A 22,377-nucleotide genomic window follows, 5' to 3' on the forward strand; every position below is an offset into this window, starting at 1 on the left:
TTGAATTTTTCCTTCAGCGTAATTCTCTAATATGTATGCAGAGCATCACATGTATCCATATCTTCCTCCTTTTTATTGCTGTGTAGTCTGTCATGGTACAAATGTACCTTCTTTTATTTAACACTTCACTTATTGAAGGACGTCTGGGTTGGTTTTAGACTGTTGTAAATAAAACTGCCATAGATATTTGTGCACAGATTTTTGTGAGAGCATGTCTTCATTCCTCTGAGATAGATGTATAGGAATACTATTTCTTAGTCACATGACAATAGCATACTCAGCTTTCAGAGAAACTGCTGAATGGTTTTCCAGAGTGACTGTAGCTTATCATCTTTGCACCAGAAATCTAAAAGTGATTCAGGTTCTCTATCCTTGTCATTATTTGGTATCATCACTATTTCACATTGTGGCTTTAATTTGCATTTCTCTAATGACTGCTGATTTCCCTAATCCCTAATTGATTTCCATGTGCTTATTTGCAATCTATGTAACTTCTTCTGTCTTCTGTGAAATGTCTCTTCATGCCCATTTTTAATGGGATGGCTTGTTTTTTTACTGTTGAGAGTTGAGAGTGTTTTACATACTCTATAACATTAGTCCTCTTTGGGCAAGCGGCTTGCAAGTATTTTCTCCAGGCTATAGTCTTGTATCATCCTCTTAAAGGAAACTTTCACACAGTTTTGAATTCTGGCAAAGTCCTATTTATAAATTTATTTATAAATTTTCTCTTTTATGGATCATACTTTTGATGTCAAGTCTAAGAAGTCATTGCCTCATGCTAAATCCCTAAGATTTTATCTTATGTTTTCTTCTAAAAGTTTTATGTTTTACATGTACATTTAAGCCCATAATCCATTTTGAGTTAATTTTTCTCTAAGTTTTGAGACTCAGGTCAAGGTTCATATGTTACCTATGGATGTTCAGTTACTTTAGTATAATTTGTTGAAATGGTTCTCTTTCCTCTATCGGATGATTTTGCAGCTTTGTCCAAACTCTTTGGGGCATATTTCTGTGGGTTTATGTCATATTCTTTATTCTGTTCTATTGATCTTTGTATCTATCCTGCTAATTCCTCAGTGTCTGGATTATTGTAGCTACAAATAAGTCTTGACATATGATAAACTGATGTCTCTGTCCTTCTTTTTCAAAGTCGTTTAAACTGTTTCAATTGCTTCACCTTTTCATATACATTTTAAAATAATCTTGCTTATAGATATAAAAATCCTTACTGAAATTTTGGTAGGAATTTCATTAAACCTCTAAGTGAATTTGGGGAGAATTAATATCTTCACCATTTTGGTCTTCCAATTCATGAACACAATATGTATTCTCCATTTATTTATATCTTATTGGCTTTTTAAATCAGTATTATGCAGTTGCCAGCATAGGAGTCGTGTATATACTTTGTTAGATTTATGTCTAAGAATTTCTCTATTTTTGGATAATGATGAGTGATATTATATTTTAATTTTGGTATTCAGATGTTCATTGTTATTATAGAGAAATACAATAAACTTCTGTGCATTTATCTTCATCCTGCAACTTGCTGAATTGACTTGTAAGTTCTAGGAGAATTTCTGTAAATTCCTTGGGATTTTCTATGTACCAATAGATAAATCATGTTGTCTGCAAATAGAGACAGTTTTATTTCTTCCTTTCTGATCCATATGCCTTTTGTTTACTTTTCTTGACTTATTGTGCATGCTAGAAGTTTCAGCACCAGGTTGAATAAGAGCAGTTAAAGTGAGCATTCTTATCTTATTCTCAATCTTAGGGGAAAGTTTTCAGTTTTAATATTAAATATAATGATAGGTATAGATTTCTGTAAATGGTCTTTATCAAGTTGAAGACATGCTATCTATACCTTTTTTTCTGTGAGTTTTTACGTGAATGAATACTGAATTTTGTTAAGAACAATTTTCTGTGTATATTTATATGGTCATGTGATTTTTCTCCAATGATCTGCTATTGTGGCAAATTACATTGATTTTCAAACCTTGAGCCAGCCTTGCATTTCTAGAATAAATCCCTTTTGGCTATGGTATACAATTCTTTGTGTGTTTCACTATATTCTATTTGCTAATATTTTGTTAAGAATTTTTGGTCTATATTCATTAAGGATACTGGCTTGTAGTTTTCTTTCTGAAATGTCTTTGTCTGGTTTTGGTATCATAAAATGAATAAGGGAATATGTTTCTTCTCTTCTGTTTTCCAGGTGAGATTAAGTAGAACTGATATTAATTTTTCTTTATATATTTGGTAGCATTCTCCAGTGAAACTATCTTGGACTGGAGATTTTTTTGAATGGGAGAGTTATTAAATTACAAATTCAGTTTCCTTCATAGTTATAGGGCTTTTCAAATTATTATAAATTGAATGAATTGTGGTAGTTTGTGTTTTTCAAGAAATTTGTTCATTTGGTTTAATCTGTCAAATTCGTGTGTTGTTTTTAGCATTTCCTTATTATTCTTCTGTTGCCTGCATGATCTATAGTGATATTGCCTGTTTCATTCCTGATATTAGTGATTTATGTTCTTTTTCCTTTATCAGTATTGCTAGAATTTATCAGTTTTGTTATCTTTTCAAAGAACACACTTTTTTCATTGGTTTTCTCTATTTTCTGCTTTCAGTTTCATTGATTTATCTTCATTATGTCTTTCTTTTTTTTGCATTGAATTTATTCTCTCTAAGTCCTTGAGGTAAAAGCTTATTTTATTGCTTTGAGACTAACTCTTTTCTAATGTGCACACTTAATGCTATAAATTTCCCTCTCAGAACTGCATTAGCTGTGTACCATGCATATTGATACGTTGTATTTCCTTTTTTATTCAATTCACTCTTTATGACTTGAGAATTCTTCTTTCAATACATTTTTGTTTGTATGAAAGTGAAAGTGAAGTCGCTCAGTTGTGTCTGACTCTTTAGTGACCCCATGGACTGTAGCCTGCCAGGCTCCTCTGGCCATAGGACTATCCAGGCAAGAACACTGCAGTGGGTTGCCATTTCCTTCTCCATGGGATCTTCCCAACCCAGGGGTTGAATCTAGGTCTCCTGCGTTGCAGGCAGACTCTTTACCATCTGAACTACCAGGAAATCCCTCTGTATAACATATCAATTTTTATACAATTTTTGAGATTTGTTTCGTGTCACAGAATATTGTTAAAATTAGCATGTGTCTCATGAGCAGTTGAAAATAATGTGTCTCCTGCTGGTAACTGGTAGAGGGTTCTCTAAATGTCGAAGTTGTCCCATGGATTGATAGTGCTGTTCAGTCTCTCTTTTTTCCTTGATCAGTCTAGCTGAAGGTTTGTTGATCATTACATAGCACCAACTTTGGGTTTTGTTTCTTTCCTCTACTGTTTCTCTATTTCACTTATCTTCACTATAACAATAATTGCTGTCTTCTTTCTGATTGCTTTTGACCTAGTTTCCTATCCTGTAAGTTATTGATTTGAGATCTTTCTCCTTTTACAACATAGAAAAACATTGACAATTTTCAATTTTTGCAAATATTTTAAGGGGAATAAAAAGGATTATGTACAGATAGATTTCCGCCTTTGACCAGAGATTTCATATGTCCCTTATAGCCTGGTTTCTCTAAATATGCTGGTCAAGAGTCCATTTTAACTGCTGAAGTAAGAAATAAATCATGTCCCTGCTTTTTTAAATGAATTATAAGTTTGAATAAAATTAGAGCAGTGAGAAGGGAAAGTTCCATTTCTGTGGAACACTCCTGAACTTGGCCCTCTGAACGTGGCCTCCCTCAAGGAGGGACATTTCCTGAATGTAGGTGCCATCCCACCCAGTCTAGGATTTATGTTCTGTTCCACATCACCCATGTTTGTCTTGTCCTTTTCTTCCCTTCCTGATCCTCCATTGTTTACTTGTTCACAGGAACATTCATTCATTCCTAAGTTCACTCACTTATTCACTGAACCAAACTTACAAAGCGCCTCTGCAAGCAGGTCCTAGGGATTGAGGACACATGAAACAACCTGACTCTTGAACTTGAGAAGCTCACGGTCCATGAGGGTCCCACATGTTCCCTTGTCAGGAACCACCCAGGAGCAGAAACATCCCACCCTCAACAGTCTACTTATTCCTCAGCCACAGGTTCATATGCTTAAGGTTGCTGGACTACAGGACATAACAATAAGGGTCTTTTATTTTATATATATATATATATGTGTGTGTGTGTATATATATACGTGTGTATATATATATATATGTATATATATATATTTATAATTTTTTTTTTGCCACACCATGCAGCATGGGGAACTTATGCAACCACAGGTTGAATCCTTACCCTCCACAGTGGAAGCATGGAATCTTAGTCACTGGACCACAAGGGAAGTCCTAAGAGTCATTTATTAAAAAAAAAAAAAAAAAAAGAACCAAAGGATGTCTATTGAAGTGAATATAGAATTCTTCAGAACAGTCACTTGGAAAGGCTAAACTCTGTTGGTGTTTACAATGGTTTAGGAATTTGCAACACACCCATCAGTACCTTGGCTCTCTCCCAGGGGTCACCTGCCAAAGGATCTAAGCATGCAGGAGGCTTCACCCTTCCTCTACCTGAAGGAATTCTCTGGTGCACTTGGGGCAGGCTGGACACGTGGAGGTGCCAACACCGTAGAAGCTGTCACTAGCTGAACAGAGCAGGGTAGGGTGGGTCTACACCCAGCTTCCCCCCCTTGGAAAGAGAAGGGGAAGGCATGTTCTACACAATCTCAGGAACTCCCCAGTTGATCTGAATCCTAAATTTGTAAATATTTGAAAACACAACTGCTTTGTATTTTAGAATATTTATATACTTATCCATGCCTATATTATGAACTAGAAGGATATCCTGGTGAGCCCTCAGGGACTGGGTCACTGAGGTGGCAGGAAGAATAACTGTATCTTTTGGGGGCAACTTGATTATCTGGATTTCAGTCTCAATTCTGTAACTAGCTGTGTGATCTTGGGAAAATTATTTAGTTTCTTTGTAAAGTGGGGATAATGACAGAAAATACTGTAAGGTTTACTGGGAGCAAACACATGATAAGTGCTTAAAATAGTGTTTGAGGCACGGTAGCACATTCTAGAGGTGTTATCATTATTATCATTGTTCCTATGCCTTTTTTTTTTTTGGTCATTTTGAAATTTGTGCCATATTTATGTATGAAAAAAAAAATACATAACTTGAAAATTTCCGTAGACAAAACTACTTCTGAGTAGTTTTCTGACAAAAATCAATCAGAAATTTTTATTTGCATTTGATCTGTGCATGCTAGAGGATACCTTATCTGTACCTTTAACTTCATAAAGAATTTAAAAATGCCATGATCATTAAATAACATAAAGAGAGGAAAAGCCTTTGGGAATAGGCCAATAGCTGGTTTTTCCATTCGGCTGCCATAAGAATCTGCCTCTGTGCCAGTTTTACAAAGTGCTCCTTATAGTCATTTATTTCTGGTTTGACGACTGGAAGGTTTTTGTTTGACTATGATTCCTGGGTCCTGAGTAATTTAGGCAACGGTGATATCAACTGCATGCAAGCCTTTGCGAGGGAAAACCAATTATTTATCAGCTGAAAAAAAGGTGAACCATTTCCTAAAATTGTTTGCTGACTGTGAAACCCACACTGGGTGCTGGCACCGAGTGGGGACCTGCAACCCTATCATTCTCTGAAAAAAAAAAATCAAGTTTAGGAACAATGCGGAAGTATACAGAATAAACACCCCCCTGACTCCCAGTAAACACCACCAACAAATGACAGTAGCCTGGTGGGGCCATGCAGGGACTATAGGCTGCTCCCATTCATTCTGTGGAAAGTAGCACCCCACACCCCACCCCACCCCACCCCACACCCTAGCACGGCAGCTGTGTTTGAGCTGGCATTCACCAACTCTGAACAGCATTCAAGTAGAAAAACCTCACATGGCTTTTTTTTTTTTTCTCCCCTTAACTAGGAATCCGGCAGAGTGCTATACTGAAATATCAAACACTGGTAATCGTTTTAGCGATACTGTTAGTTCGGATAAAATGTCTTTCCTATGGTAGCTAATTGCTTAAATATCTGCAAACTGATATCCTCTTTGTAGACATTTATGCTGTCCTCTTTTTATAACTTTATTTCATTTTCTGTTCATTTCTGATGTTGACTCAAAGGGCCTTTATCACCTCGCACTGATAATCTGCGCTTTATGGCCGCTAGTGTGATTGCGAGCAGTTGAAGCCGCGTGCAAAAATACACACATATAAATATTTGAACAGGAGAAAGAAAGTCTGATGTAGGCCAAGGAAGAAATGCATGCATTTCAACAAATAATGCCACTAGAAGGAACTTGACTCTAAACCAGGACCAGGCAAGGTCACCCTGTCCTTGTACCACCTGTCCAGTGGTTACAAGTGCCAGGGTCGATTCCAAAGAGCTGGGTCACTCCAGGTCCTGCGACCCAGGGTGCCCAGCCAGAGGCCACGCTGGCAGCCCTAGGACATCACTGTGGTGCCCTCTCTTGGGTAAGGATCACTCACGTCATTCCCTCTATGCAGAGCAAGTTCACTCTTACAGGGAGTTAAAGACCTGGGAGGTTGGAACGAGTTTCTTGGGCCATGCATCTGGCGCCAAACCTTATGGGGGTTCAAAGGACATGTTGCATTGTGGCTGCCTTGCCCATTTTTGCGAGGGGAACTTCCCTGGTTTTTCATGCTTCTGAGCTGAAAATGAGCGCAAAGTGGCATTCGACTTGGAGAGGAAGAGCACCCAGGAAGCAAACGTGCAAGCAAACAGAGCAGCTAGCTGGGCAGCATAGCTGCCGCTGGCCGCCGTTGTCCCTGACAGCCGGGCGACACGCCACCACCTGTGTTTGCACACCAGCTTTCCCCGATCTGCGAGAAAATGGCCCGGCCGGTCACATGGCAGCCAGATCGGCCGGCACCATGGGAATACAAAAGCGGAGCTTTTAGCAGAGTTAATCATTAATGCGCCTCTCTTTGTCCAGCCCGGAGTGCTGACAGCGCTTTGATAGCCGTGTTTGCCATTGGGGGGGCTGGGTCGCAGCCAGGTACTAAAGAGCCCAGCTCCCCTTGCTGTGCCCACAGGCTTGAGACCAACCTGCACGCTGCCCTCCACCCCAACCCCCCAGCGCACCCCTTGGGCTGGTTCCTGGACACCCACCACGAGGCCCATGGGAGCCCCAAGGTTGGGAGAGGCATGATTAGAAAAGACCGTGATCCTCCCCACCCCACGAGTCATCTCTCCCCTCAACCAGAAAAACACACACGCACAAAACTAAACTGAGGATGTTTTTCATTTGCTTTAATGTTGGCCAGGGGTGGCCTATTTTGGTATAATGGCAAGGGGCATGATAGTCCCAAAACTTAGCTTAGAGACTCACCTGCAAGTATATTCTGGTATTTCCATTGCAGCAACTAAAATACAAGTGTCCTTGACAATTTTTTTTTAATGGAAAATCCCATTTTAACAACCGTGAAGGTAAGTAGCTTGTATACCAAAGGACTGGACTGGAGTTAGGGTAAATGCAAACCAGGTTAAGACCCCCTGGCTACCTGTTTTTTCCTGACTCTGTGAAGCTGCCCCTTCCCAGGTACAGAAATATCTAAACCTCCCCAGATTCCTGCTTTTGCCTTCAGCTTGCCGAGAATGTCCTTTGGATTCATGCGGTCAAGTCACTTTGCCAACCCCCTTGAAAACATGATATAAACCATGAATATCCCATTGTCCTTTAAGAACAATTGAAAACAAGCAAATCAAAAGTCCATCTTTGAAGTTTGGCTTACAAAGGAGCAGAGATTTTTAAGGTTGGGGCCATTGAAAAGCAGAACTTTTTTTCAAGGAATTTGAGCATATGAAAATCCTGCTGATGGCAGTTGATAGCGCATGAAGACATGCTCAGTGAAGAAATTAACCTCAAAAAGTGGTCCTGCTGTGTGTACCTGTGTCCCCCGTGGGCAGAGTTAAAATACCTTTAAAGATTTTATCCAATTGATCTTTACAACATCTAGGGCATACTGGAGAATGACAAATTTTATTGCCATCTTTTTTTTTTTTTTAATAGATGAGGAAGTGAAAGTTGACTGGCTTTTGCTTCATCACCTTGGAACTGTAACTACAGATGAATGATCGGAATGATTCAAATCCCAGAAGGATTAGATTGTGCAACCCATGTCTTAGGATAGACTAAGTGCTTGCTTTTTGTTGTTGTTTGTTTGTTTGTTTGTTTTTGCACTTTGCACTCTGCATTTTCAGCCTGGCTTTACTCAAGGAAATTGTTTAACTCTGCTCAAGCTTCTTGGTCATCTACTAGGTGCTACAAAGTTCTTGGCTCTGGAGGGAATACAAGTGGATACAATGTGGTTCCAGTTGTGAAGAACCAACTCAGGAGGAGCGTCACACATCACAAATAAATCCAGCACCAGAGAAAAAAGTGGGCAACACTTAACTGCCACAGGATGAAACGCCCAAGTCCTGGGATCTTGGTGGAGTTTTGCCCCAAATCTGAGAACCCTCTACAGTGTGGAAAAGCAGGTGATTTCAGAACATGTGGATGTTAGAATGTGGAGAGCATCCAATTCAAATAGTGTTATCAGTTTTAACATAATGAGGAGGGACTGTGGCATTATTTAATCAGCCTTCCCTTTTTAAAATGTTCTTTGTCCAGCGAGCACAATCAAGCTTCACATCCTACCTTGTTCATTTCATCCCAGGCTCATCAGCCAGCATTTTGTGGGTAAAGTTAGAGTTGACGTTATTATAAAAATCCATCTCTGTTCCTCTACTAAATACATGTGTGCAGGCTAAGTTGCTTAAGTTGTGTCCGACTCTTTGTGATCCCATGGACTGTAACCTGCCAGGCTCCTCTGTCCATTGAATTCTCCAAGCAAAAATACTGGAGTGGGTTGTTGTGCTCTGCTCCAGAGATCTTCCCAACCCAGGAATTGAACCCACATCTCCTGCATTGCAGGCAGATTCTTTACCGCTGAGACACAGGAGAAGCCCCTACTATATACAGTTGGTCTACAGTATAATCTCTGGTTTTGCAAGAGGCAAAGCTGTTATCTAGGCATGCATTCATTCAAATATATTTCAATGCATGCAAGGGGCATAAGAGAAAAATATGCTATTATTTTAGAGGCCAAATTATTTGAATTAAGATGTTATCAGAAATTAAATGGTCATTTGGGGAAGATGGTGGAGGTCAAATGATGCCTTGATGTTGATATATTGATATTAACTGATACTGACATTTTGCTGTCAATGCTGAAGAGGATTCAATCCAGAGAGAAGGATGGATCTGTAGTGTGTGTTGTTTTATCTCCTGTGGGGGTGGAGACAGAAATCTTAGTTCACCCTAAATGTGATGCAAGAGTACAGATAGTGTATTTGGAATGTGATTCCAGGAAACAGGGTGAGAAGAGAAGTGAAAGATAAGGGAGCATGTGTTAGTGATCCAGCCACCACCGTGAAGCCTGCATCTTAACCCAAGACGGTACCTGGTTATCTGTCCACCAACTCCTGCCTTTCATTGAATCCCGGTACAAACAACCTCTGAGAGGCCAAGGGGTGAGAGGCAGGAGTCTACAGCCAGGACAGACTTTGCTGAAGCTGAAGTAGAGAGAAGAGAAGGGAGGCTGACACTTGGAGCCGACTGAGGTCAACACAGCTTATCAGCAGAACCCTAGGTATGGACACCATTAAACATGGGGTAGACAGATGCCACTTCTTAGGGCAGCTACAGTTCTCTCTGGTGCCTTCTGTTTGTTATGCAAGCATACTTGAGCAGGGAGAGATAGTCTCCCAAAGACCCAGATGTCCGATCTTATAAGTCTTATAACTAAAAGTCACTCAGTTGTGTCCAAGCTTTTGTGATCCCGTGGACTGTAGCCTGCCGGGCTCCTCTGTCCATGGGATTCTCTAGACAAGAATACTGGAGTGGGTAGCCATTCCTGATCCAGGGATTGAACCCGTGTCTCCTGTGACTCCTGCATCGTAGGCAGATTCTTTACACTTGAGCCACCAGGGAAGTCCAAGGTGGTGTCCAAGGAGATGTCCAAGAAATTGATTTTAAAGGTGCAGGAAAGCCATGGTCAGCTCTGGGAGGGTCCCCTGCCAAGGGTTTGCATGTGTCCATGTGGATGGTGAGCTTCTCCAGTAGAGTGATTTGCCCAGAATTTGGGGAGCTCTCCTGGCTTGGCCACACTTGTTTTGGAATGAAGATTCAGGAAGTGGCATAATTGCATTTATTTATTTGTGTTTGTAGCACGTTTAGAGTCCTGATGCTTCTCTTTGCAAGGTCACTTTTCTATGCTCTGCTCAATGAATCCAAGCCCCTTGCAGCAACTCAAGCCTGCTCCCTGTCCTGCCCAGCAGAGTTGGGGGATTTTGGGGTCATCATGGGGAGAGGTTGGTGCAGCCAGTAGGGCTGAGTGAATGTGTGAGGTAGATAGTCTCAGAGTGTGGTCCCTGCTCAGGCAGCAGCAGCAGCATCACCTAAAACTTCTCAGGAATACAGGTTCCCAAAATCTACCCAAGACCTACTCACTCAGAAACTCTTGCAGGGGCCCAGGCATCTGAGTCTTAGCCCACCCACCAGGAGATCTTGAGAGTAAGAAAAGAACCATAGCTGGGGCTGCTCTGGGGGCTCCACGTTGATGACTTCTGTTTCTCCTTCCGCCCCCACTATTCTGTTTTATACACTCTTCCCTGTGTATTCCTCAGTTTTCAGTAATATTCAAAGTTACAATTGTTGTTCAATCACTCAGTCGTGTCTGACTCTTTATGACCCCCATGGGCTGCAGCATGCCAGGTTTCCCCTTCCTTCACTATCTCCTGATGTTTGCTTAAACTCATGTCCATTGAGTTGGTGATGCCACCCAACCATCTCACCTTCTATTGTCCCCTTTTCCTCCTGCCTTCAGTCTGTCCCAGAATCAGAGTCTTAGCCAATGAGTTGGCTCTTCTCATCAGGTGGCCAAAGGATTGGAGCTTCAGCATCAATATCACATTACTAACAGCTTTGCAGAAAGAGAAATTATCCTGGTCCTATACACATCCCCATTAAAAACTGGGTGAATCAAAACCCACGGGAAACAGGAAATCCTAGGAAACATGAAATCCTAGGAAACACAGGTGCTTGGGTTGCCCCGCATTGGAATCTAACAGCCCGAAGGTGTTTGAAAAGCTGGCAGTCTGTCCCAGGAGAATATTTTCTTCCCTGTGTTCTCTCTGGACTGATCTTGAGCACAAGAGGAGAGTCAAGAAAAAAGTCCTTCTCCTCCTGGAGCAGCGTGGAAAAAAGCAGATTCAAGTGTGTATTTAGGACAGTGAGGAGGGAGACGAGGACAAGCCTGCAACATTGCCCCACCTTCTACTCCCAAGATTATACTCTCTGCAAGTTGAGGGGGGGGGGAACCTGCATTTTCCTGCCCCCACCCCCAAGTCTGTGTGCCTCTTGGGATGTACATATCTCATCCTGGGTTTTGGAAAGCCATCCTGAATATACAATGGCCTCGAAAGGCAAACCAATGTATCTTCCTGTGCTCCATGTCAGCTGAAGACCCCTTACCTATCCCAAAGCCTGGCCCCTTGCAACCACCGAAAGGAACAATGTCAGTCTGCAGGGAGACCTCTTCTGATGGGATGGTCAGGGATAAATTTGGCTACAAAGACATCACAGGTTGGGTTCCTTGGGAAGCGGACACTGAGCTGGAAACTAGCAGGATGTTTGTTAGGGAGTGAGCTCCACACTTGGGCAAAGAGATCACCCCAAAACCTTAGCTGTCCCCAAGGGTGGGCCTTCCACGTAGTTCCTACTGGGTACAAGGAGCGGCCTGCCCCTCCATGCTGAGACCTGAGTGGGAGATGCTTGGGCAGGGACACAACCTGAAGATAAGGTCTGCCCTGGAAGGACCCCCTGTGATGCCTCCCCAAATCTAGCACAGTGGAGTCTGCCTTGCCTGTGGACTTAAGGATGGACCCCCACAGCAGAGGGACATCCTTATCATCCTCTGTCCCCTCATCCCCTCATCCTCTGTCATCTCCTTCTCCTCCTGCCTTCAATTTTTCCCATAATCCAGGTCTTTTCCAATGAGCTGGCTCTTCACATCAAGTGGCCAAAATATTAAAACTTCATCTTCAGTATCAGTCCTTCCAATGAATATTCAGTATTGATTTCCTTTAGGATTGGTTTGATCTCCTTGCTATCCAAGAGACTCTCAAGTCTTCTCCAGAGTCTTCTCTTAGGATCCTTAAGATAACCCTAAAACCATTAACCTGTTCATAACAGCAGACTGGGATAGCCTATGTTGTCCACCAGCAAATGACTTATTTCCTCCAGTGGTCATGTATGGATGTGAGAGTTGGACTATAAAGAAAGCTGAGCACAAAAGAATTGATGCCTTTGCACTGTGGTGTTGGGGAAGACTCTTGAGAGTCCCTTGGACTGCAAGGAGATCAAACCAGTCTATCCTAAAGATCAGTCCTGGGTATTCATTGGAAGGACTGATGTTGAAGCTGAAACTCCAATACTTTGGCCACCTGATGCAAAGAGTTGACTCATTTGAAAAGACCTGGATGCTAGGAAAGATTGAGGGCAGGAGGAGAAGGGGACGACAGAGGATGACATGGTTGGATGGCATCACCGACTCAATGGACATAGGTTTGGGTGGACTCCAGGAGTTGATGATGGACAGGGAGGGCTGGCATGCTGAGGTTTACGGGGTTACAAAGAGTTGGACATGACTGAGTGACTGAACTGAACTGATTACTGAACCTACCCACCTGCTTGGTCATCACAATCCCCAAGCCATGATGGAGAAACCCTTTGCTTCTGCATGAGACTCTTGGAGGCTTTTACACGAGTGAGGGGAGAATGTCATGAACACTTCAGAAGCACGTGATTACAGGCACGGCTTGGTGTGGACCAGAACCAAGTGATGCATCTGTTTAGAAGATGTTGAGTCACTCCCTCCAGCTAGGTCATTGAGAGCCCAGCATGGACAGGGAGGGTCTTCTATCATTTCTGCACTCGGCCAGAGAGTGCATTTCCATCTCCAGTGATGAGAACACCTCATGGAACAAACCCATGAGCTATGTTCTGTGTCTTAAATGAAGATAATTCTTACTTATGAACTGGGTATTCATGCTCTGTTAAAACTCATCAGTTGGTACCCTAATCCCCAAGATGATGGTATTTAGAGGGAGGGTTTTCCTGGTGGCTCAGACAGTAAAGAATCTGCCTGCAATGCAGAAGACCTGGGTTTGATCCCTGGGTTGGGAAGATCCTCTGGCGAAGGGAACGGCCAGCCATTCCAATATTCTGGCCCGGATAATTTCATGGAAGGAGGAGCCTGGTGGGCTATAGTCCATGGGATCACAAGGAGTCAGGCAAGACTGAGCGACTTTCACTTGGGGAGATAATTAGGTTTAGATGAGGTCATGAGGATGGGGGTCCCCATGATGGGATTAGCGTCCCTGTAAGAAGAGATTGGAGACCTTGCTTTCTCTCTCTCCTTCTCTCTCTGCTTCTCTCCCACATGAGAATACTGAAAGCCAGGAAGTTAGCATTCAGACACAGAATCTGCCAACACCTTGATCTTGCACTTTTGAGCCTCCAGAACTGTGAGAAATACCTGTCTGATGTTTAAACTAACAAGTCTCTGGCATTTTGTTTTGGCAGCTCAAGCAAAGACATCATCGCTCTGAACCTATTGTAAGATTCAGGTTCATTCTATAGACTAAGCTGTAGTAAATGGCCTTAAGATATCACATTGTTTTACCCACAAGGTGTTGGTGGGAACACATGTCCCTAAGTGCATTCACTATGGACAAGGGAAGATCCAGGAGAACAGGGGTGGGAGGGACAAAGGATCTAGGTCTAGTGTTGTGAAGGAGACGTGGTTGGTTGTGGAAACCTCCAAATGCTGCAGCACATGAAGCCGAGCTGCTGTTGCCTAAGATACTGGTTTACAAAGGTGAGTAGGGGTGGTGGGCTCACAGTGGAGACCTTTGGAAAGCTTGACAGAGAAGGGCGAAAGGGACATGGGCAGTAAAAACTGCTAATATTTACTGGACTCTTACTGGTGCTAAGAACGACTCTACAAGCTTTACAATTAATTCTTAGAGCTCACAAAAATTCTATGAAGTAGGTGATTATCTCCTCCACCAGACAGCCCAGGAGACAGAGACTCACAGAGCTGAATAGGGCTCAGAGTCCCATAGAGAGCACACTGGGGGATGGGAGTCTGCCAGGGGCCAGACCTGCTGGGCTCTCTCATGAGTTCTCCGCACAGCTCTGACCCTCGGCTTCTCCCATGGTCAGCAGGGCTCATGACAGCTGCCCAGGAGGGGGGCTGGGGGACTCCGTGGAATGGGGTGAAAGCATGAACATGTTTTAGAAAATGAAAATCTCCCCAAACATCAGAAACTGTGATAGCTGTCCTTCCCATCTCTTCTACAGAAGAGAGGTCCCTCTTTGATCAGTTGAGGGAGCATCCCAGGCACCGAGCGATGGAAGCTTCTCTGTATCAAAGGGGACAAGCAGCTGCCAGCACACGAGTGGAGTTGAAGCCTCAGATCCTCACGGGCATGAGTCATGGTTTTGCAGGCAGGTGGCCTTGGCAGTGAAAGGCTGGGAGTTTCTAGAGAACACCTGCCTGCCAGGGAGGCCCCAGCCGCTCATCTTCCACAGGGGCCCTCAGTGGCCAGAAGGCCCAGGTGATGCTTGACAGCCTCGTTCGTCTTCAGCGAGAGGGTCTGGTGCTGCACTGGCTCATTGATGGGCCCCTTGGCCTCTTGACAGCGGCAGCTGCCTTTCCCATGTGGCCTCTGTCCTCACTTGGAACGTGGGTGGTGAGGAGGGACCCCGAGTTCCCAGGCTGCTTGGGGCCACCTGCTCCATCCTTGTTTGCAGACCTACTTGTTCCCCACCCTGCGGGGCCTCTGCGTGCTCAGCAGATGTTTTGCTGTTTTCACCGGCAAAGCTTTTCTCTTTCCCTTTTTTAGTATCAAGAGCCCAGAAACAGCTGTCCACTTGACCACATGCTACTATGGACATAAACTATTAACTATGAACACCTTTCCTCTGCAAATAACTGCTTCATTTAGAGCTGTCCTCAGATGCCATCATCCCCTCCTGGGTGCCCCATCCCTGGCCTCTTCATTTGCCAAAAGTTTCCCCAGGAGGATGCCAGAGGAAGTCAAGCTGAAGATGCATCTTTGGACCAAGTTCTGCAGCCTCCAGCAGCTCGACAGGGACTTGGTGAAGCCCCTGCTCACCCAGCTTGGGGTGGCCTCTGCCTTCGCCACCTTACCATGGCCCTGGTGCCTGAAAGAGCCATTCTTGCCATTGAAGAAACCAGAGGGAAATTTGAGGAAACTTGAATCACCTGGATGTAACCTCTCCATCCTATACAACAGATTTTTGTCCTATAACCTCTATACCTACAGCTGTCTTTTCTATGCACCCAAGTTCTGCCCGTCTCTAAGACCTTGGTATGAAAGTGTTTCCTCTGTGATCAGAGATGTCAGTAAAGCAAGAGGGCCTAGGATACCCAGGCAGGGAAAATTTCAGGGAAGGAGGAGTGTAAAGAGGCCAGGGAGGTGTGTGAACATGATGTTGAGAACCCCAAAGCTGTAGTTTTTACATCAACTTTGGAATGGCAGCCATTTTCACCTGCACTGTGGACAAGCTCTGGAGTAGTGACCTTGGGCCTTGACCCTCCCTTCTTAGGGTCAGTCTGCCCTGGAGGCTGAGCTATAGGCTTGGACTTGACATCTCATTCAGCCCAAGGAAGCTTTCTTTTTCTCACAGGGATACTGTCACTGGCCTATTTGCAAAGGGCATAAAAAGAAAACTATGGATAAAATCAGAGTAATCCATTCTCAACTCAGGAAAACCACTTTTAAACCTTGCTGGAATAACTGGAGTGACTCTTCTGTTGCTTAGGGAAGCGGCAGACAGAACATGACAACTTCTGTCACACTTGGACCTGGTGAAATGGACAGAGCCCTGGACTTTGAATAAGGACCTGTGGCTTTGTCAGTGGACAGTGTCTTGGGAAAGTCATGGATCTGTCTCTTTAAGTGCCTCCAGAATAAGAGGTATGATTACGACAGCCACCACTGACACCACCTCTGCATCTTGATTAATCTTCCGAAGTTGGGAGGCAGGTGTCTAGGGTTCAGGTGTGAAAACCAAGGGCACAGAGTGGGGCAGGTGGGGATGGGATACTTAGGGAGTCTGACATTCCCTGGGGGTCCTCCTGGAGTCACCCCTCCAGGAAAGCATTGATCTGTCTGACAACAGAAACCACTAGTAGTCAACACGTGACGCTTGCCTTCCAGCTGTCAGCCGGAACCGTAGCCCTCCATGAGCTCCACTCACCAAAGGGGGAGACATGTCATGTCAAGACCCATGGTCTTGGCTTTGCTCCGCTGCCTCAGACCAGCGAACCCCCATCTCCATACTGACTTGCTGGTGCCCTTCTCTATACTCTTGTCTTCTCCGCTGGCTCCTGTCAGCAAAGGCCCTGTTCTCTGCCTGGGCTCTGCTATTTCATGCCGTGTCAGCTCTGTTTACCTGATAATTGTCTCCAGAATGCCTTCCCCTACATTGTTCTGGGTTACAGTTGGCCCAAACGGACATGCGCACAAGGTTAGAGCTGCGAAGCAAAGCAATGGCCGTCACCAAGGGGTTGGATAAAACCGGCATGACAATGGACAGATCTACCTGGTGAGGCTCAGCTTGTCCTGGTTCTCTGCCTTTGTCCAGTGCATCTTCCAGATGCTCAGCCCTGCTGACCAAGAACCAGACTGGATGTCCAGAGCAGAGATGACACAGAGAAACAGCTTCCCCTAGATCTTTTCTGGAACTCCTCCATCACAATCACTCTTCAGTGACAGGATGTGTTTGTCTTTTCAGATTGACTGGTTAAAGCATCCCTGATCATCCAAGCCCCTTCCAAATCTTCACTCCTCCAGCTACTCCCAGAAGCATGAAAAGTCCAATCTTCTCCTTTAACATCCACTGTAGCCTTGCTTTCTGTCCACACAACATCCCCAAGGCTTCCCAGGACCACAAGACAGGACGAGTAAAGAAAATCATGAGATACCCTGGATGAAAAAGATAATTTATTCAACTGCACCATTTTTATAACGGAAAGCTCTATCATGAGTGATTCATCACTGCATTTTTCAAAATACAGGAATCCCCTCACAAGACCAGCAGACACATTGTTCAGTCCCTTACTTTCTGAAACCTTTGGGGTGATCCATCAGAACAAAATAGAACTGAGGGCTAAAGCCTAAATCAGGAACATTCCCAGAAGAGAGTAATGATTCCTGACACCTGCGGGGCTCCATAAATGTCCAACGATGTGGCAAAATTCTAAAATGATAATTACCTAAGTTCACTCCTAACATAAAGGGCTGGGAAAAAAGAAGCCCGATGGGAAATGAAGAAAGAGAAATTACAAAATCAAATGAGCCAGAGGACACCTCCCTATAAGACAAGGAGGCGGGTTACGAGACGAGACAGTGGACCCTCTTGAAGTGTTCTAGAAGAAATGCCCATGGTCTGGGTGGCTGGTGCCCAGACTGTAGTGGCTGTAAGGAGAGTGTGTCAGGTGACAGATGGACTCCAACACTCCTGGGTGACCTTACCTGGGGCACGGGGTGGGGCCTGAGCTGAGGGGCCTTGAGGAGAAAGATCAGCAAACAGGAAGGAATTAAAATGTCTCCTACCAGCCCTGGAGATAAGCCTTTTATAGGGGCAGGCTGAGCAAGATTTTTTTTAAAAAAAGTTTGTCCCAGAAGAACAAAGAAGTCATTCTATTCCTTTGTTACACGGTGGATGGGGGTGGGGCAGAGTGAGGAAATCTACTCAGAGCTTTCAGGAAACTAAGGCAGCCTTTGAAATTTCCATTTTGAATTTAACCATTGACATTTTTATCTGGTAGGTGTGATGCAGGGGACACAAAGAAACCCAAAAAGTGGCTGATGGGACCAGGCTGCAAGCCACCCCACATGACACGTGTGAGGGATGCTGAGGCCAGGTGGGGCTCAAACAGGGCTCTGAACCAGGGAAGAGGGCCCCGGGCCTGGGGGTGACACCGGCGGAGGCACAGAAGTGAAGAGGGATATTTTGAGACAACAAGAGTTTGGCTTGCCCCGCGTACTCAGAAGAGTGACAGGAGATGAGATGGATTTAGAAGACGGGGGTCACTTGGTGAGAGGCTCACAGGTCCAATGAGGATGGCAGGCTTGGTCCTGGGGACACGAGGCTCTGGACACCGACCATGGGCATCTTTTATGTGATTTGGCCTGCTTTGGGAGGCCAAATTTGCTCAAACTTAATACCACCACTACTTCATCCTTGAGTTTTTAAAGCATTAAATTGAGATACCTGAAAATCTTGAGGCTCCAAGTGTCATTCCTCTTTGGAATTAGCTAGTTGGTAGAGGTCCAGTCCTCACAAACTGATGGAGCTTCTCTCCCTGCGGGGGTCCGGCAGAGCAGAGGGGCTGGATGCCCTGGCTACAGAGAGAGGTTGCAGAGGTGAGGCAACACATGAACGCTGGCCTGAGTCAGGGTCCTGGGGGGCCAGGGATGGTCCAGAACTCAGCTTGGATGAAGAGAGAAGAAATCTGAGCTATCGATGATGTAAAAGCCCACTGCCAGGTCTCCGGAACGCCAGCTCCCTTGGCCGCGCAGGACAAATGCAAATCATCTTTGCCAAGACAGGGGGGCCTATGGGACGAAATGGCCCTTTTCGCTAACCGCTCACAGCATCACAAACGATAGGAAACAAGTGTTTTATATCACCTCCCCACACCCCACATAGCCTGTTGTTTTTCATTAAATAGGGAATTCTAGAAACATCCTGGTGCCTGGGGAGCCTCTTCTGATTGGCTGGTCTGATGTCTAGGAGTCCAGTGCCCTTTTCTTACCTTGTTCATATTGGTGTGTTCACGGTCTATACATGTCTTCTGCGTGCATGTCTACGTGTGTGTGCTCACCCAGTAAAGCAGGGTTCACTTTCATGCTACATTCTAGGTAGAACTAAACCACATCCTTTAAACAGGATGAAAAGTTTTTCATAATTTCCAGTGAAGAGGTTGAACTTGCTCACTGCCCAGGCAACACTTAGTGTTGAATACTCTGGCAGTTTTTCTGGGGCCTCTACAGACCTTGTCTCATTTCTATTCTGAACACAGTAGAGCTGCAGCTTGGGAATTCTTAAAGCAGGGGTGCAGGTCACAGGTAGGGCTCAAAGTAACCCCTGGAAAATCTCTGAAATGACCCCAGAACATAATGCTACATTGAATCTGGCTATGTATACCCTCTCCTGTCCCTCTGCCAGCACCAGAAAATGGTCAGCTCTTCACAGAGCAGCTGGGAAAGGATAGGCTAAAGTCCGGGATCCATTTGTCCAAAGCACAAGAAGCTCCTTGATAGTTGGTGAAGCAGCTCCCACCTGGAGAGACAGGTCAGGGTCAGAACCGAGGGAGAAGTAGGCCTGCAGGCCAGCAGCCAAGGCTGGGGGAGATCTCAGCCTAGAGGCGCTGGACTCAGGGAGGCTGAGGACACACAGGGTCCCCTGTTGCTGCCCTGCCAGCTGCCCAAGCAGAGCACAGTCACCCCCATGTCACACCCCCCACCTCTTAAAGCCAAATCCCGGCCAGGCCATTGGGCTGGATCTCCAGAGTCTGGGTTGCCAGGTGTCCACATGGGTATCTTTGGCCCCACAGAGGTAACGAGTAGGCTAAGTCACTGTAGTCGTGTCTAACCCTTTGCAACCCCATAGACTGTAGCCCACCAGGCTCCTCTCTCCATGGGGATTCCCCAGGCAAGAATACTAGAGTGGGCTGCCATTTCCTCCTCCAGGGAATCTTCCCAACTCAGGGATCGAATCCAGGTCTCTTAATCTCCTGCATTGGCAGGCAGATTCTTTACTACTTGTACCTCCTGGGAAACCCAATAAGACTTATGTTTGAACCAACTGCTTCTCACCCGTAAGAAGCTCAGAAATAAGATAGGTTTTCAAATTCACTTCTGAAATAAAAGTACACGGGGTACTTTTCTGTAGCAGGCTAACCAAAAATACATAATATCTTAACACAAAATAAAATAACTTTTTTAAGTGGTAAAGGCTAACTGCCAGCCTTTCAAATGGCTTGTAGATAAGTGGCCAGGCCTCTACAGTACCCATGAGCCACTGTGGGGTCAGGCACCCTGCAGGCTCAGAGCCCACAGATCAGCAATCTTGGCCAGCAAGTGGGAGTCAACGTCCTCACCTGCTCATCACCTACCTAAGGCCACCCGAATACATTTTGACCTGGATAAAAACAGTAAAAGAAAAGAAAGGAAAGGAAGAGAAGAAAGGAGGAAGGAAGGAAAGCAGAGGAAAAAAAAAAAAGAAATGAAGGAAGTTTGGAGGGAAGGAGTAAGGAAGGAGAGAGAGTGGGAGGGAGGGCGGAAAGGAAGGAAGGAGAAAAAGAATTTTCTCCTTGAACAGGAGAGGAGGTTGCCTGGGACTGACAGAGGGAAATAAGAGCAGGAATTAAAATGGCACAGTGACTAACAAAGCTGCAGGTGTAAATGGCTGTTTGAGATCCTTGTACATGTCTAGCACCTACAGTCTACTGGCAGCTGCTTGCTTCCCGCAGCTTGTGAGAGGCAGCAGAGGACTGTGACCACAGCCCAGAGGGGTCAGTATACCTGGCCTGTGAGCTGCTCTGTGACTGAGGGTCCTTCGGCCTCCCAGCGCTATACATGATGGAAGCGGAAAACACCTAAGCATGAAAAGGTGCCTTTAGGTCAGTAATTCAATGCTCCTGAATTTTGTCCAACCACCAGGCAAGAGAAGCAGGACAGAAACTGCTGTCTGTGTTGCAGGTCAAAGATATGGAACATTCCTAAAGTTGCACAGGGTGTTGACAAAGAGACAAGCCCCCCAGCTCTCCCCTGTCCTGTTCTCTCCATCACAATGACTAGAAGAAGAAGCTCTAAGTGGCAAGGAGCTCATGGCTGATCAACTTAATGTATCTGGAGGCTGGAGAGCTTGGGAAACTTATGTCAAACAAGCGAAGACTCAAGCCATCATCAGAATAACTCCACATCTGAGAGGCAGGATTTTCTCCACTCTCTTTGGCCTTTCTGTGACCACCCAGGTGGGCTCTGGGTATCACTGGCAACCTGTCTCCGTGGTTTTTGCTCTGCTCCTGTTTACCTGTTTTATCAAGAAGGGGGCAGTGTGTCTGTTTGTGCTTTGCTGGGCATTAATAAAGATAAGAGAGGCCGTAGCTACCAAACAGAGTTTTCAAAAACCCTCCCTGGTTTCCCTGGCTGCCAGGCTGCGTGCACAGACATACAGAGTCACTGATGCAGGAACTATTATCACCATCCGATTATTGTCATTGTAATGCCTATTCAACGGCCCCTTTGTAAGTTCCTAGAGGGCAGGGACCGTGTCTTGGGCTGCTTTTCATGAATTCATGCTTTCCTGCTCCCATTCACTGATTCTACAAACGTTTATTGAGTGCAGACCTCACCGTGCCTGCCACAGTGCTGGGGACACAGAGAATATATCATATGCTGGGTGAACTCAGTGGCACAGCCCTGCCCTGGAGGCCAGCCCTCCTTCTGTCCACTCTTCCAGGAAAGAAGCCCCCCATCGGGCACGGATTGGGCTGTCTACAGCTGCCTTCAGGCCACAGGACCTATCGATATCTTTATTCCATCTGAACTTCTACAGTGTGACCGTATTTCTTTTATAATAAAACCAAAAAAACCGAATGAAGTCTAGTTTTTAAACCTATCATTTCAAAACTAAACTTCTACTTCTCTCATCCTTGACCGCCCACTTGAATCTCCTTGGGGATGTTCAAAGACGGATGCCGGGCCCCACGTACAGCATGTGCGATCTCATTGGCCAGGGCACCAGGGATCTGCAGAACTCCTAGATGATTTGAACACGTGGCCAAGTTGAAAGACACCCGTCAAAGAAGGGACAGAGGAAAGAAAGCCTCAGGCTCACAGGTGGGGGCTGCTCTCTCTCAGATTTGTCTTTTGTGCCACTGCCTGTGTATTGAGGTGAGGAGAGCATTCTGACTCCCTGTCCTGAGCCACTTGCTCCCCATACCCAAGATGTCCGTGACTTCCTAGCTGCCCTTGCCTCAGGATACCCTCCTCTGCCTGGGACATGCTCCTGTCACCTCTGGGCCAGATAAGGCTCTGGACTGTGGCCCAACAGGGAGTCATCCGTCTCTTTCAATTCTGGCTTCCATACCCTGGACTCCAGGATCTCACCCTTCTGTTTTCTATGACTCACACTGTCGGATAAAGCCTCTCCCTTTCCTGGTGGCAATGAC

The 22,377-nt window shown here is 45.1% G+C and overlaps 1 long non-coding RNA gene across 1 annotated transcript; it reads left to right on the forward strand.

Annotated features, from left to right (window-relative positions):
* Nucleotides 1-15,714: 15,714 nt before the first annotated feature.
* LOC138417858 (uncharacterized) lies at nucleotides 15,715-18,417 on the forward strand. The gene is made up of 2 exons (XR_011248322.1): nucleotides 15,715-16,108; nucleotides 16,929-18,417. It is a non-coding gene; the product is annotated as an uncharacterized lncRNA (long non-coding RNA).
* Nucleotides 18,418-22,377: the final 3,960 nt, after the last annotated feature.

This window comes from Ovis canadensis, chromosome 13 (genome assembly GCF_042477335.2).
Source record: "Ovis canadensis isolate MfBH-ARS-UI-01 breed Bighorn chromosome 13, ARS-UI_OviCan_v2, whole genome shotgun sequence".
Lineage (NCBI taxonomy): Eukaryota > Metazoa > Chordata > Mammalia > Artiodactyla > Bovidae > Ovis > Ovis canadensis.